The sequence below is a fragment of the Corvus hawaiiensis genome, chromosome 15, assembly GCF_020740725.1.
Source record: "Corvus hawaiiensis isolate bCorHaw1 chromosome 15, bCorHaw1.pri.cur, whole genome shotgun sequence".
NCBI lineage: Eukaryota > Metazoa > Chordata > Aves > Passeriformes > Corvidae > Corvus > Corvus hawaiiensis.
Window position 1 is genome coordinate 959,844 of NC_063227.1, and position 17,916 is coordinate 977,759.

Sequence of the window (17,916 nt, forward strand, 5' to 3'; positions counted from 1 at the left end):
AAGGGAACTGAAGTTCTTCAGACAGCAAGAAGGAAAGTTAGAAATGAAAACGAAACAGGTAAAAATAAAACCCCCACAGTGAGCTTCTCCACTTGCTGGATTAAGGAACTTTAAGATGAAGAGGTTGTAGTCAGGTGAGTCTTGTCCTCTTCTCTGAGGCCACCAGTGACAGGACAGGAGGAAACAGCCTCAGGCTGGGCCAGGGGAGGCTCAGGGTGGGCAGCAGCAGGAATTTCCCTATGGAAAGGGTGCTCAGGCCTTGGCAGGGACTGCCCAGGGAGGTTTGGAGTGCCCATCCCTGGAGGTGCCCAAGGAAGGGCTGGAGGTGGCACTCAGAGCTCTGGGCTGGGGACAGGGCACAGGTTGGGGTCGATGGTCCTGGAGCTCCTTCCCAACCTCAGCGATCCTGGGATCTGCTCTGTGCCCTGAGGCACAGCTCTAAAGGGAACTCCTGCCCGCTGATCCCTGAGTGCACAGACCCCGTGTGTGACTGCAGGGCAAAGCCACACTTAATGGGGGTGTCACATGCAGCACTTGCTCACTACTATTTATCATTTGTATTGTACAGCTAAAAATAATCCATAAGAAACCCACAGGAAAACTGGGCTTGGGTTTTCTCTTGCAACGGCAGAGTGGGACACAACTGGAGCTGCTGGGTGTGGGGAGGGGGGAAAGGGAGCACCATTTGATCCCAGGACATCCATTTGCACCAATCACTTGTGTACCCAGTGTTGGATTCTTCCTGCCCAGACAGTCCCACAAAGGCAGATTTCCTTGGCTCAGGAACAGGGGCTTCAAGGTGTGTGCCCAGACTTTCCTAGAATTTTAAAACCAAGGCTGATGAGCTGTCAAATAAACAATAATGCTGCTGTTTTAAACTCGTGTTCATGCTTGAATAGGGGCTGATTTCCACTGGTGCTGCTGACTCCAATCATCCCAGCTGGACCTCAGACCCTCCCAAACCTCAAAATAAGAGACAAAATTTTCATTCTTGCATCTATAGTTAAAAGCTGTGAAAATCTTTGTGACTTATATCACTAATGATACTTTAACTAGTTGATATTTTACTTTTTTATAGCTGGGGAGTTTATTTTTAAATCCTTGCTTTTTCAATAGCTTCATTGCAGTAATTGCTGAGGAAAATCGCGCTGCAGTCGATACCAAAGTGCTTCAGAGTGGTGCAGAATGGGAACAGAGTGTCTGTGCCCTGTTCAGGGAGGCTCTGTGCTGTGCTTCCTCAGCAGGTTTGCTCCTGTGGGCAGCTGGAGCAGCTCCTGGCCCTGCCAGGGCTCTGTCCTGGCTCTCCAGTTGCTACCAGTGGCCTTGACAGTCCTGTCCTTCCCCAGACTGGCCTGGCTGAGCTCAGTGTGAGGGCAGAGCCCACCATGCTTCTGGAGAGATTTCTGCTGTTGTGGGAGGCAAGATCCTCTTTGATCCCAAACCCAGGGTCCGTGGTCAGCTCCTGCCATGGAGAGAAGGGCTGGGCTGGCCTCAGCTCTCCCCAGCTGTGTCTGGGCTGGAGCTGCTCTGGTTGAGGCACTTTAGAGCCTCTCAGGTGTGCCCAGGGGGGGTGTTAAACATGGACCAGGCTCTGAACCTGACAGTGCTGGGAGGGTTCCCTTCAGGGTGTGGGGAATGTGGGCAGCCCCGGGATAGTGACAGCTGTGTGTGAGCTCCAGGGCTGGAGGAGGCTTCACCCAGCACTACTGCAAAATAATTACAGCAAAGAAAAGCTTGATGGACTTGCATGTGTGGATTTATTGGCAGTAGTTTGCATTTTTTCCTCATTAAGGGCTGATTATTCTGATAATAAAGAATAAACTTTGCCATCCAGCATCTCAAGGCTCGACAGTCCTTAATTAAACGTCATAATTGTCTTTGAAGCAGGTAAATGTTATTGCATATCACAGGAGTGCAGGCTGGGGCTGAAGAGCAGATGCAGCTCGCTGTGATGAGGAGCAAAGCTGAAAATAAACATTTTAGGATCTGTACATTGTCAGCAGAGGACAGACCTTAACCAGGGGCACTTGATATTCACCCTTCTTGTGCCATTTGCATTTTCTCTCTGCTAAGGGGGTTATCAAAGAGTTTAATTGTCAGCTTGGTGTCAGCACTGGTCTTGTTCTTCACATTTCTGTGAGGTTTGCACAGGAATAAATGTCCTTGTGGCAAAACCAGCACGAGTTCCTGGCTGCTGCAGGGTCACAGCTTGACCCGCACAGGCGGCACCGCGTGCCCGGGACAGGGGATCCCTCAGTCCCTCGGTACAAAAGGCTCTTCCCAAGAGCTGCCTCCCACCTGATGTGGAGAAACTTTTCCCTTGGCAGTAAAAGGCAAGACCTGAGGAAGGTGCTACTGAATCTCAGTGGCTGCTACAGCCAGTAAGTGTGATAAAATCTGGTTTATAATTAGTGATAGAAGAATTGCAGGGGCTTTGAGTGGAGATTTAACACTTGCAGTAACGCAGGGGTGCACTTCCTGCCCCTGGAGAGCAGCACAGCCTTTACCCTGACATGGGCTTGGCCTGTCCTCTCCAGGGCTGTGCCACCAGTGGGGATGGATGTAAAGATCTGGTGTTCTGGGCAGCTGCAAGGAAAGGGGCTACAGCAGCCTCTGACACTGGGTGTTGTTCTGCTGTTGGAATTAACCCACATCACAAGACACCACAGAAAGAAAACCAAGAAAAGTCCTTGGGGAAGGGCAGGAGGTTCCTGCTGGGGCCATGGGAACAGAGGAATTCTCCAGGAGTTGAGGCTCAAGAGTCACTGGTTCTTTACAAGGTACCAGGTACCAAACTCTTGTGCTAAGAAATCCTAGAAAATAAGATTACTTTATGTTGGTCATATGGAAAGGGCAGATTAACCCTGCTGGACTGTGGAGCCAATACAGATTTACCCCACCAGTGGCATTTTTCTCTTCCCTTCCCTGGAAAAAGCTGGTGCAAGCCGAGGTGAGGGTTTGATCTGCACCCGAGGCAGCTGCAGGCCTGTTGTGCCCTCAGGGATGTTGCTACGCTACAAATGCAGCCTCAGCTTTATTCCCTGGGAAGGCTGAGAGGTGTTAATACACCTGGAATGGATCATTTTAAATATTAAACTGCAGATGGGCTCCAGAAAGCTTTAGTGAGGAGTCATTTCCTCCCTGTACCATTCGAACAGATCAATCTGCTGGGGTGTCTGGGCTGGGGGCAGTTCCCTCTGCTGGGCTGCCCTGCATCCCCTGGGTCCCTCCATCTGTCTGTCCCTCCATCCCCTGGGCTGGGGAGGCTCTGAGAGCAGCCCTGGGCCCTGCTGCTGGTGCCACCCCCCGGCTCAGCCCCTCTGCTCTTGGAGCCACAGCAGCTTTAGCAGGAGGGGAACTGCCTCCCTCTGCCCCGAGCATCCATTGCCTGCCAGGGTCACCGTGAGAACGGGCTCTGAATAATCAGCCAGGCCAATTAATTAGAGTGCTGGTGCTGCCCTGCGCAGCTGGAGGGTCACAGCTATAGTTACCTCTTTCCCCTCGGCGGGAGCGCAGTGAGAAGGAGCTCTGGGTGCATCCCTGGTTTATTTATCAATGACGGAGGCGGCTGCAGCGGGGCCGTTACACCACAGCGATGCTATCTGCTGCCTGCTGCTGCTGTGGTTGTTTGCAAACGTGTCACGGCAGCATCCTTGTGGTTTCACAGACAGGGTGGTTTCCTTTCCTTAAAAACCTGCCTTGCAAAGCAGAGCAGTGATGCTGGCAAGGGGCAGACACATCTTGGTGCTGCTCAGGGCCCCGGCCCTTCCCATCCCCCTGCTTGGGCACAGCCCTGCGTGAGCTGGGCCATCTCAGAGCCACACACTGGGCTGGAAGGGACCCTAAAGCCCATCTTGTTCCCATGGGCAGCGACACCTTCCACCATCCCAGGCTGTTCCAAGCCTCGTCCAACCTGGCCTTGGACGCTGCCAGGGACGGGGCAGCCACCACCACCAAAATTTGTGTATTAGTAGCCCATGGCTGGAGAGAGAGAGAGAACAAATACTTCTGATGGAAAATGAGGTGACTAAAATGTGCAGAGAGACAAGTATTTCCCTTCTCTGCACACTGAGCAGTTGTGATGAGCTCCTGTTAAACTATGGTCATTCTGGGTTCATTTCCATGTACAACCCATTCCCCAGTTCTGTTCTGAATTAGCTTAAGCATTTGGTAAGGTCTTCAACTGCAAATATCTAATTTCTTATTCAATATTCAGAATTCCAAATGGAACAAATGATCTGTTTACATGCATCAGGCAGACCATCTGCTTCCATAGGAGAATTCAACAAAGAATCCATTAATTGTCATGCATGTTTATTCGTCATTCTTAATTCATAATTCTTATAAATAATTAAATCAGAGGATCTTCTGCAAATAAACAAGCCAAGTGATTATTTTGAAGCTCCAACTTCCATACCTAAAAGAAAACAAAATTAATAGCTCATGTGAACATCTAAGAAAAGGAAAACATTCAATTTGGTGAGTACATAAAGCGCTATAATTTTCCGCAACCAACTCATCCCTTTCATCTTGCATTTAAAACTGTAATTACCATCGCCAGCAGAACATGGAGAAGGCAGCAGAAAGAGAAAACAAAGTATGGAGAGAAAGTGGGAAGGTAAATTATGTGAGAGCACCAGAAAAGACAATTTGTCTGTGTTCCTCTGCCCAGGCTCTCTCGCTCTCTCCCCGGCGCTGGCGTTACCTCCGGGTATTTATAACCCTGTGCTGGGCATGAGGCTAAAAGATTGAGTCCAAATGTCCTTTGCTAAAGACCCTGGAGGATTAAAAATAGAGGGATGATCGTGGTCCTTGGAGGAAATTTTGAGGCACATCTAAATAGCATCGCTGCATCCCTACAGCCACTGCAATCTGGGGTCCTTTCCCAGCCACTCCAAGCATTATTTCTGGAAATCAAGAGTCCTCGGGCACATAGTGCTTTCACTGTGAGTGACTTCAAGCTGGAAAATGTGATTCATTGGAGCTAAAATGTAATTTCCAGAATAGTCATCTCTCTCAGCTTATCTTCTGGGGGAAAGAGACGTTTTGGCGTGTCAGCGGGTGAAAGGGCTGGGACCTGCTGCGCCGGATGGAGAGTGTTTTATTACTTTCACATTTCTTATTTTAACTTCATTGTCTGACACAGCCATTACCTTTTCAAGGATGGAGTTCTTAAATGTATTGGGAGTCTTGTACCCAGAGAATACTGAGCCTCCTGTAATGTAAGACATAAATGTACCTAATGCATCTCTGGCTTTCCTGCCGAGCCCTGGAAATGACATGGCCGGGTTCATTATGGCCTGATGATTTGGCTCAACTTCTTCTGCCAGCCTGCTGCAATTTCAAAAACTGGTATCTTTATTCCCACAGTAAAGAAGGGTACAAAATTGGTAATGATTTATGGATGTGCCCCTCTGCTTTAATAATCCAAATTAGCACAGTGGCACAGATTGCTCCTGAGGGATGTTTTTTGAGGGGTCTGCATGGGCACATGGAGGTTGGAATTTTTGAAATCCCATAAAATATTAGACCAGTCTAAACCTGTCACAGCATTGACAGACATCAAGTCAGAGCTCAAAGCTGGGTGCTGGAAACTAAACTGCCTTTCCTGAAATTTTGGTTCAGACTTCCCTCTGGTATTTGAGCTCTTCATTCCAAGAGTGAAAAATAGGGTTTTAGCCATCCAAAGCTGTCAGCTTCCTGTCCTGATGCCTAAAATCTGGGTGTGCTGTGCCCTGCAGTCTGGGGGTTCCTTTCCTTGCCATGGTGTTGAGCAGAGCCCATGGGATGGGATGGACACCAGATTCCTGCCCTGCAGTGCCTGAGAGAGAATTCCTGTTGGATAACGTGTGGTAGAGGCCGTGTGAGCCATAGGCTGCTGTTACCAGGTTCACAAACAGGAATCCTAAGGAGCAAACACCAACCCACGAAGGCAGGCTGAGCCGATGCCTGATGCTGCCGAGCATCCTCCTCCTCCTCCTCCTCCTCCTCCCGGCGGGCTGAGGCAGGTGGAGCCCCGCTGTGGTTTAACCAGGGAGCACTTGGGGTTTCCTGTGTTATCATCTGCTGCTCTCGGGGTGACTCATTCCACGATTATGTAGGCATTTTATCCACTGTGTTATTACTGGAAAGTTTTTTCTGCAGAGGCTTGGAATATAAAACTGAAAATATTCTGATTGTAAACTGCCTCAGATAACGCTGAGCCTGTTGTAAAAGCAGGGCCTGTCTGTGCAACAGTAATTCCACAACTGCAGCAGCAGGAGTGAGTGCTGAACTCGTTCCTGCTCCCATGTCAGTGTTCTTGGTACTGCCAAAATTGAGATTCTCATCACAGAGGAGTCGGGAGGCTGCCTTCTCCTCACATTTAATTCTTTTCTAGTTGAAAAACAGTCTTTTAATGTGCTACTGCTGGGAGGTTTGGGTACTTTCTCCAAGATTATGACAATCCGAGAATTTCAAGGATGTGGGTGGTTATAAACTCTCCCTTGAAATGTGCCATAAAGCAGCAAAGGAAGCCAGAATTCACATTATTTCCTTGTTACACCCTACAGGAGCTGTCATCCAAGGGGTATGTGGCTGTTGAATTAAAATTTAGCTGAAGAGATTTCAGCAGTACTGGGGGTTTCTTTTTGTGGCTTTTACACTGATTTCTCTCTTCTGCCCCTGTTGTGTTTCTGAGTTTTCCATCATTAGCTGGCTGCACCCTCCTCTTTAGGGATCCAGCTCCAAATGGGACATTTTTCCTTAAGAAGGGTTTCCCTGAGGAGCAGGTTTCTCTCTCAGGATTTCTAGTCTGTAGTTTTAATGTCTAGAGTGTTTTCCTTCTCCCTGCGAGCTCCTGGCAAAGTGAGGAGCTTTAAAACACAAATATTTATGGACAAGGCAGTGTTTGCATTAGGGAATGAAGAGTCTGGATCAGCTGCTTTGCTTATCTGGTTCAGAGAAAGACTCTGAGGAGCCCTGGCTGTGCTCTGAGACACCATCCCAGCTTTGAGTCCACAGGACAGGCTTGCCTAAAGAGCAGCCCAAAGGAAGAGAGGCTCATTTTTCAGGAGGAATTTCTTCATGGCAGGGACTATCAGCCACTGGCAGGGGCTGCCCAGGGAGGTTTGGAGTGCCCATCCCTGGAGGTGTCCAAGGAATTCCTGGACATGGCACTCAGGGCTCTGGGCTGGGGACGAGGTGGGGCTTGGGCACAGCTTGGACTCGATGATCCTGGAGCTCTTTTCCAACCTCCGTGATCCTGGAATTCTGTGGTTTTACAGCTTCCTGCAGAGATGCAGCATTTGGCACCATTTCTCAGCTCCTTGGCAATGTGGCCCTGCCTGGGAGAAAAGGTTATTAATATAGAGAGTGACAGATTCAGGAGCTCCTGGATGCCAGGAGCTGTGCTGGGCTCCAGCAGGTGACAGTGGGCCTGGGGCACAGCAGGGCACTGGGCAGGGAAATGATTCTTGGCCCCACGTCCCACCCAAATCCAGCCAAAAAGCCTCTGAGCTTTAGGAAGTGATTTATATTTGTTCCCTGGGTAAACAGGGAACCCAACCAGGCTCTGCCAGTCCAGCACCTTTCAGGCACAGTTAAATTAACTTTTAGAAAAATAATAAAAATAATGGACCAGCCTAATGAATGCCTGAGGAATTCTATAAAAGGCCTTGTGACACCTGCATTAATACCAAATGAGTTCATTATGATTAATGTTATTAAAATAAATGTCATAGCGGTGAATAATGGCCTGGCCATTATTTTAAAGTGTTGCCACTGGATCTATAAAAGCTCATGAGTCAACCCTGGGGAAGGAATTCTGCACGTTCATGTCTAAAACCTGTGGGGAATTCAAACTTTTCTGCAAAAATAGCCCCAAAAATAACATGGAAGGCTGTGAGAGCTCTCTGAAGGACAGAGCGTGCCCTGGCTCGGGCAGGGCTGGTTTTCCTGTGGCTCAGAGGTGGGATGGGAGGATTTCTGACCTGGGAATTTCTTGGTGCTTGAGGATGATTCCAGAATTGTTTGTGCTGGTTTGTGTTTGGGCTTTTATCAGGCCAGATTTTTTTTTTTATTCTGCTGTTTTTAGAGGGGCATTGCCTTCTTGACTTTCAAAGCACGGCACAACAGTCTTACAAACATCACAAACTCATCCTTACAAAAAAGAAAAGGCTAAGAATGAAAATATTTATATTAGTGACAGGTAAAAGCAACTATTTTTGGTGGGTTTTACCTATGCAAATCTTTTTAGCAACTTGTGAAGCCTCAGGAGAGACGTTCTTTAGAATCTTGATTAAAATCTCAGCTGGAATAAAATATTTAGCAAAAAGATGTTTTCCTACTCTTCAATTGCTCCTTAATTAATCATCTTTGTTAACTGGCTGGAAGACATCCTGCTTCATTTTTCCTTTTTGGCTTAGGATAATGTATGTAAATTCATTTGGGGTTGTATAATCCAATCATAAAAAAAGCCCAATCATAAAAAAACTTTGCTGCCACTGATAATGTGTTGTTAGCAGGATAAAAGGGAACAGTGCTGGTCCTGGTGTTGGGGGACAATGACAAGCAGAATGGTGGCACTGAGCTGGGACAGAGGGGCCATAAACTGTCCAATAAAACCAACAGGAACCTGAGGAAAGAGATTGATTGGTATCTGACTCCAAGTATTGCCAAACCAGCGCAGTAAAGTTTCTGAGGTGTGTTTTGCCAGGGAGTTAAAATCACCAGGTGTGCAAGAAATGTAATAGGGGGGAAAACTATGTAATTTCTATAATTATTTTTGAAGCAATGAATTGCCCGGTCACAGAACTATTTTAGCTGTGGTGACGTAAGGTCCAATTAACAGAATGACATTGGGGAAGAGCTGTAAATCTGCAGGGTTTACATTTTATTGCTGCTGGAATTGCGCTGCAGGGACAGAGCCATGGCTGGGCTTGGCTGGACAGAGGTGGGATTTAGGCTGCCTCGCTCCACTGTAGGAGCACAGCTCCAAGGTGGACGTGGTGGGGCTGAGCTGACAATTGGACCTGATGAAGTCCAAGGCCTTTTCCAGCCTTACCAATTCTGTGATTGTGCCTCAGGGCCACACGGGGTCATTTCACAACAATTCCAGCTCACCGCTCAGAGGTGCCCGCAAAACCTGCAGAGGTTGGGAGTAGGAAAACCAGGAAAGGATGAGGATGGAGCCCAACATTGTTCTACATCAGAACACACGTGTGCACTTTGTTGTTGCTAGGGCCTCAAACCCCCTAATTTCTGAGGAGGTGTTTAATTTATTTTCCTTTTAAATTAAAGCTTTAGTAGGAATGACTCATCCAGCCCTGTTTACCGAAAGGGTTTTGCTCCTGGGCCGTGCTCCTGTGGATGTTGCAGCCGTCACCAGCGGTGAGGGGGATGCTGCTACTGCTGTTTGGGGGCAAGATGCTGGTAAGGGAGGCTGAGAAAACCAATTGACTTTGGGTTTGCAAACCACAGAAAGAAGTCACACTTATTGATGGACTGATAGCGTGTGCACCAGCAGAATGAGACCAAGAGGCTGGAGAAATGAGGCTGGAAATGCAGTGATAGGTTGTAAGTGGGTGTAGCTGTGCTGGTGGTTGCCAGACCTGAGTCGCAATTTCTTTCCCCGTGATTTCTTGACTCTGCAGAAACATTAAACGCAGCTCAAGGATGTGGCAAGCCCCCTTATCTTCCTGTTCTGCGTGTCCTCATGCTCCGGCAGGGAGGGTTTGGTCTGTGCAGATGCAGACAGCTGTGTGCGTGCCGTGCCCCTGGCCCGGCGCTGGGAACCGAGCAGAGGAGAAGGAACAAATATTCACGTTCCTGGTGCAGTGCCAAAACTAGAGGTTGATAATTTAATCTGCTGGCTCACAGCTTGAGAGTCTACACAAACATCCCCCTTTTTTCCACACAGGATGGATCATGCTGCCATGGGTGCTGGGAAAGCCCAAGGAATAAATAGGCTCCCCGCAGTTATTAAATGTGATGGTTGGCATTCAAATCCAGGTCAAATATCTCATTCCTCAGCTTCAGCATTGCAGTATCTCCGGTTATTTCTGATTTATGCAGCTGTCATAAACACTCCTGCCCACGGAAACATGCAGAAGTCACCCTGAGACCTCTGGGGAAATCCAGGGATACTTCTTCAAGCTGGAGCTTTTTGATGGCACACCAGATGCCTTTATGTGCCTCCTCTGGGAGTCGTTTGTCACCTGACACCAAAACTGCCGTAGTGTTGCCGCTGTGCCGGTGCCCCAGTCAGAGCTGCTGGGGCTGTTTGCAGGAGGGGACACCCCAGTGTCCCCAGTGTCCCCAGTGTCCCCAGTGCCCTCAGTGCCCCCAGTGGCCCCTGCCCGCCGTGCTGCGCCTGGGGACACCTGAGCTGCGGTGTCATGGGCTCACTGAGGAAAGGGCTCTGTCCTCACCAACCACAGCAGGGACAGAGCTGCACCCTCCAGCAGCAGCGTGCGGGAGGCAGGAGGTGCCTGCCGGGCTGTGCCCGGGACCGGGCTCCGTCCCTGGGTCCTCTGCTGGAATCAGAGCTTTGCACGAGCAAACAAAGTTTTTCCAGGCACAGGCTCTTTCCTGCCTTAAACCAGGGTATAAAATCTGGTGCTGCTTTTGTGCATTCAGTGCTGCCTGCCTGCCCTTACATGGGTTTCTTTACAATTTCTGGTCACGCAAGGAGCTGCATCATTTACAGGCAGGATTCGCAGGAATGCGGCTCTGCCGCTGCCGAGCAGCTGGAGGACACCCTTAAATAAAAGAGAATCCTCCCCACAAGCTGTTTCATGTTATCATGATGGCTGGGAGATAGAGAGAAATCCTTTCTGACTTCTGTGACCCTCTGGCAAGCAATGACAGGTCCCTGCTGGGCCTGGACCCAGGTTCTTTTAATACTTCAGAAACTTCGGGAGCATCCCTCCCTCCTCGTGCACATGACTAAGTACAAAGGGAATTTAATCTTCCCTCACAGCTCCATCTCCAGGGTCTGACTCTCATGTTCTCTTCGTAGACTGTTCCTGCAGCCTCCCTGCAAAAGGCAGAGTGCTCTGCACACCCAAACTGCTCCCACATTCACCCCAAAACGCATCACCCAAACCTGACTGAGGCTGGCAAATCTCTGGAGCTCTGACACACCATGACACGGATTCCATTTCCCCTTGGGAGGGCTGTGGGTGTTGAACAGGGTTATTCCGTGCTGCAACTTCCCAGGTTCCAGGTGTTTTCAACAGGGAAAGGGTATTTTCCATGGCTCGGGGGAATGACCTGCACAAGTCCTGTGCCAGGCCTGTGTTTAGGCAGCTCTGGGCTGTTGGTGAGCCCAAGAACTCCCCATCACCTCGGGTTCCTTCAGTGCCAGCCTGTGCAAACCAGAGGGAGGTGATGGACCACCCTGAGAATAACACCTGAGGAGGTTTCTGGTTGCTCTAATCCCAATGTGTCCTCCTGATTCCTCACTGTTGGCTTTGGTGCTGTACTTGCAGGGAACGAAGCCATTTCCTCTGCAGCCTGGAAGCCTGGGCAGAACACAGAGCACAGTCCCTGGGATCTCTTCATCTGCTTAGAGCTACCTTAAGATGATTTTTTTAGAAGTAGCTTTGTGATTTTATTTCCCTTTCCAGGGCCCCCAAACTGGATGTGCCTAACCTCATATTCCAGTTGTTGAACATTTAAAGGGTGCAGAATGAGAGCAGACATTAACAAATCTATCACTTCATCTTCTCCAAACTGTGTTAAACTGTGGAAGCAGCTCTGCACGGGTTCAGCTCTCAGTTCTGCTACTGGCAGGAGATAATGAACAAATCACTGAGCTCCAGGTGGAGATTGAGGAGGGGGAATGTTCTGGTGTAAGAGCTGGGAGTAAAGGATAAGCAAAACGAACTTTGAAATTAAGGTATCCAGCAGTATTAAGGCAAAAGCAGAGTGAAAAAAGGTTCCCACTCCAAGAGCATGTGCAGTTTTTGGACTAATTTGAGTAAAATGAGTTGAACAGGCTCTTCTAGACTCGGTAATTCAACACAGGCTGCTGCTGGTGCTCGGTAAAAATCCTGCCCAGAGCTTGGTAGGATGAGGATGCAAGGCAGGGTGTGGAATGAATCACTCTATGCTGCATATGGATAACCAAAAAAAAGCAGGATTGAGAGTTAGCATGGCTGGGAGGGCCTGGGTGAAGCAGCACCTCCTCATCCCACTGCTCCTCCCTGTGCCAGAGCCAGCTCCTGGCTGGGGCCACTCCAGCTCCTCCCTCGCAGGCAGGGTGGGAATAAAGACACCAGGACGGGGTTTGCCCCGTGCTGGAGGCTCACAGTGCTCTGGGCATGGGGCTGCTTCTCCAGCCTTCCTTCCTAAAACATTTGTGCTCCCAGAGAAGCCAATGACTTTTCTCATGCCTGATCTTCACCAAATTCAGTCAAGGATGGACGTCAAGTGTTTTGCTGCTCGCAAACCCTTTCACACACCTCTCCTTTTAGGTTTTGAGGACACTTAATGAAGTGTAATAACAAAGTTCAAGCTTTTTGGAGAAGGTTCTGAGGTCCTGCTGCCAGCCCAGAGCGCAGCGTTGGCAGCGTGTGAGCTCAGCGATGCTGGGATCACATCTCAGAGAAAATGCCCCGACAGCTGCGGCGCAAAGGGAGCTCTGCTCCCCCTCAGTGCAGAAGCTGAGCAGCTGCAGCTGGGCATGGGGTGGGTTAGCTTGGATCTCAGGGAAAGGTTCTTTCCCCAGAGGGTGCTGGGCAATGCCCAGGCTCCCCAGGGAATGGGCACGGCCCCGAGGCTGCCGGAGCTCCAGGAGCTCCCAGGGATGTCCGGGGTGGGGTTGTTGGGGTGTCTGTGCAGGGCAGGGGTTGGACTGGATGGTCCCTGTGAGTCCCTTGCAGGTCCTGTGATTCCCTGAGCCCCAAGGCTGAGCAAGGGCACAGCCTGGGAGTGCTGTGACAGCCCCGCAGCTGCCACGGCCCTGCTGCGGTTTGGCCGCTGCTGGGCTGTCTAGACAAGCCTTCGAGAGAGCCATGTTCTGGCTCCCATTTGATTATGAGACAGGCTTTTTCATCTCTAATGTAAACATGCCCGAATAACATAACTCTGCTGTGGCATTTCTTGTACAAAAGCCCCTTTTTTGGAAGGAGCGATTCGATTCATGCATTTCCATTCCCCACTATGGATATAATTTCATCTTTCCCATTTAGGCATTAGGTTTCCTGAAAAAAAAAGGGTGAGGTGAAAATGCTGAGCCCCTCAGAAAGTGCTCGTATTTAGCAAAGAGCTGCAGCTGTGCAAATACGAGGCTTTGCCTGGAACAAGTGAACTGAAATCCACCTGGTGTCATCGCTTCCACCCCACACAGCCAGCCCCAGGCTCTGCCCTCCCGGCAGGGGCACGGCAGGGCTGGGACAGCCCGTGCCACCCCCAGAGCTCCTGCAGCACGGACGGGACTCCTGGCTGGGTCTGAGGGGACCGTGGCGCTGGGCAGCTCCTCTGAGCGGTGCCACAACGCGCAGTGACTGCCCTGGGGCTCGAGCAACATCTCCCCGTGCTGAGGAGAGAGGGCTCTGGAGCCAGAGCCAAGGCTTCGCCCAAGGCCCTGGCACAGGGTGCCCAGAGCAGCTGGGGCTGCCCCTGGATCCCTGGCACTGCCCAAGGCCAGGCTGGACACTGGGGCTTGGAGCAGCCTGGGACAGTGGAAGGTGTCCCTGCCCATGGCAGGGGGTGGAAGTAGAGGATTTTTAAGGTCTTTTCCAACCCAAACCATTCCAAGAGTCCGTGAAACAGGACAAGTGAGCACCACATCAGCACAGCCCCTCAAAACGGGCTCTGTGTGCTCCTGGGCTGGTAGCCAGGCCAGGGAATGTTTCTGCTCCCTGATCAGACCTCTGGATAAACTCAGCAGCTCCTCTCCACAGAGGGTTTGAAGTGAGGTAACTGGGCTGCATCATCGGGAGCTAAAGAAATGAGAGATTTTCATTTTGAAATGGGCTCTTTTCCAAGCATTCCAGTTTGGGGAAAATCTGCTCTCTGCAACTTTCCTGGAGACTTTCTCTGCTCTTCTGTTGCCCTCATCCTGCTCTTGTTTATGAAATTCGAATGGTGTTGAAATTCATGTGTTATTGAATGGCCTGAGCATGTCTTGGCCCTAAGTGAACATACAATAAAAACCAAGATCAGTCAAGGAAAACACAGGAATTCTCTGTTTGTGAGGAGGGAACAACCCTCACCTTGCTGCGTTTCTGGGAGATAAGAAGATGTCCAGACTCTCCCAGCCCTGTCCAGCACGATCCTGTCTCTAGATGGGCTCAGCTGTACAATACATCACACACTTCAATGAGTTTCCCTTTGTTTATCTGATCAAGAATACAAAAATAATTCTGTGAGATAGTTATAAATCCAAACAGAAAGACTTTCATTGAGCAAGAAAAATAAATTAAGGTTATGAAAAATCAGAATATAAAACTAAAAAACACCTGTGGTATCACTGCAGGACAAGGAGCTGTTTGTCAGCTCCCTCACTCACAACTCAGAAATTGGTTTGAGGACTGAAATGCAGCACAACAGCAAAACTGCTGCAGGTGCTTTTCATAAGGGCAACATTTAGTTACGGAGTTATTGGACCTTATGTGAAAGGGCTTTTAAAATATTTGCTACCCAGTCCTACTTGTAACAATCTTGTCATTAAGTATGTCTAAATATTTTTTCCATTATATTATCCATGTTCATGTCAACAAACCCCAGAAACTAAAATTATTCATTGCACAGAATCCCAGGATGGTTTGGGTTGGAAGGGACCTTAAAGCCCATCCAGTGCCAGCCCTGCCATGGCAGGGACACCTCCCACTGTCCCAGGCTGCTCCAAGCCCCAATGTCCAGCCTGGCCCTGGGCACTGCCAGGGATCCAGGGGCAGCCACAGCTGCTCCACCAAGATCAGTTTATCTGTTCCTGACCATTCACAAGAAAGGATTTAAAATGATGATGATGATGATAATAACAATAATAATAATACTGCAAAGCATTTCTCATCAGCAGGGCAGGAAATGGAGCCGTGTTCTGTCAATGCTCCGTGCGAGGAAACAACTCCCCAAGTGCCCTTGGGGTCTGAGTTTAATCCCTGTATTTGTATCAGTTTAATAAGGAGATTTATATTGGACACCAAATGTTAAAATTACCTAAACTTGAAAGGCCTGCCTATGAAATGAGTCGGAATAGATTCTCCGTGGAAGTTACTGCAGTGCCAATAAGGATTAATTAAAACTCAAATGTTCTTCATTGTGTGTTAATTGAGGAATTGTTATTCAGTCAACCTTCTTGATTTTTCTCCATGTTAAATAATCATGGCAGTATTTCACCTAGTCTCACTGTTTATTTAACCAATTAATTAAGGGAGGGGATATTCTGCATTTATTAGTATTTTAATTGGAGAATTTTATTCCCGGTGGCCTAAACATCTACATATGTTTAGGTTTGGTGTTTAACTTTCTTATCTTTTAAATTACCAATGTTCCTGATTGTACACACTACAGACTGGAGGAAAAAAGCTTTCAAGGGCTCTGCACAATTGAACTTCATTAGAGCTGGAAAACCAGGGGCCAGGTTTCCATCTCAGCTGTGCTCATGTCAGACGAAGTAATTCTCCACTAAATAATGGATTGCTTTGAGTTGGTTCTGGTATTGAGATGAGAGTTTGGCCTCTGCCACTTAAATAATTAGAGTGCACGTTGTGTAATGGTGTTTAACAGTTCAAAGCATTTTATTTAATGATTATTAATTTGTAAAAGGTCACTTTATAATGTATTCACAGTTTAGCTGGTGCCACAAAATTCAAAGCTCCATAGAGAGCCCTCTTGTTGGCAAAATGTGAGAGAATCCTCACCTTAGAAGGAAAAAATTCCCAGGTTTGTGGGGGTTCTTTCCTGTGTGACCCCACTCTAGGTGACATCACCACGTGCCCCATCCCTGGCAGTGCCCAAGGCCAGGCTGGACATTGGGGCTTGGAGCAGCCTGGGACAGTGGGAGGTGTCCCTGCCCATGGCAGGGCTGGCACTGGATGGGCTGTAAGGCCCCTTCTAACCCAGACCATTCTGTGATGTTATTAAAAAAAAAAATCCCAGCTTGTGGGGTCCTGCAAAATCACAGATATTTGCAAATCTGAAACGAATCCAAGCACTTCAGTATTTTTCTCCCTTCCCTACCTTCTGCTGGGAAGCAGAAGACAGCAAACACCAACCCAGGTTCCATGCTGATACTCCTTATTGTTTGTGTTCTTTTTTAAATTTCCATCTGCACTCACCCTACAAACACATTTTTCCTCCTGACTTCACCAAGCTTTTTTATTTCATGGAGGAGTTCAAGGTAAATATATTCCAAATAAAGTAAGACCTTATCTTGCACAGAATAATATGAAAAACATAAAAGCATGTCCAGTATCTCTTTGTTTCTCCACACCAATGCTGAGTGATTTATAGCCACAATTCTTATTTCTCTGACACGTGAAGTGGCTTTAGATTAAAAGTTTGGCAAAATAAATGTATTTTTTCTGTAAAATTAAAGATTAATGTAAGTTTTTTGAAGCCCATATTCCAATCAGAGTTCCTGATTTAATGACTAGGATGCAGTTTCATTAGAAAATATGAACCAGCCCCTCAGTCAGGGGAGCCCTGAGGTCAGGGCTCAGCTCCCACTGGTTTTACTGGCTTGGGAACATTTGGTTGAAGCCAGGTCAGTGGATAAATACAGAAAGTCAGATTAGCAGGCACTGCCCTGGTGGCATTCTCGGGTGAGTTGGCGTCACTGGCACTGGAATTTCTCGCTCCCCTCAGCAGAGGTGCCAGGGCAGCCTTTCCAAGTCGTGGCTCAGCTCAATCTCTGTGGGGAGTTTGTCTTTCTTACCCTGCATTGAGGATCTCCTCAGTGCCTGCCCACTGACTGGCTCTGCAGTGGTATTAAATGTTCTGCAAATAACCCAGGGGTGATGCAGTAAACATTCAGCAAAGGAGAAGAGCTCATGCCAGGCAGGAAAAGCCAAAGGTGTCAGAAAGGCCTGGTGACAGAAGAAGAGCAGAGAACAATTCATGACAAAATCTGGGAGGACTTTGCTCTGCTCTGCTGTTCATGGCACCGTGGGGAGTCCTAAGGGCCTGAGCTGACACTGGTGTGACTGAGTCCTGGCAAATAACCAGAGCTGAACATCAGGGTGAATCACAATCTGAGATTTTTAAAAAAGGGGGGGAAAAAAAGATTTCTATTTTATCCATCTCCTAGTACCCATCCATCCAAATTTGCTCCTTGGAGACCACTCTCACTGTCTGGGTAATGGCTTTCCCTAAAAAATCTTCTTCCATGGAAACACTGTCAAAACAAGGACAAGTTTTGGGTCCATCAACCTTGACAATGTCCTCTGACATTATTAACTGAATTCATCAGCTATTAATGACAGCAAGATATATAGGATATCCTCTGGTTAGCGCTGGGGAAGACTTTCAATCCACTCCCAGCTCTATTTATTCATTTAGGCTAAATGGAGTTATTCAAGGTCATGACTTCATTTCCAAAGTATCGGGTGAAAGTACTTCCCAATTTGACAAATAGAGGACACCACTTGTAATAAAAATTAAGTACTGTCTTCAATTGAATTTCTTTGATTTTAAAAGATATTTCCTCAAAGTTTTATGAACTCAATCCAGGTGGGGCCTGGAGAAGTGAATTATGGTGCTTAGTGCTCCAAGGAGAGAAGTTGATGCCAATAATGAATTCTGGGACTTTGGGTTTTCAGAGAACAGCAACAAGATTTCCTCAGCACTGACTGACATGGAAAACCTGGAATATGATAACCCCCATTTGCAGAGGGCTTTCACAACAGAAGTTGTGATTTCATTTATGATTTACCTGTGAAACATCACCGAGTCACTGAGGAAAAAATCCCCTCTGCCCTCAAGTTC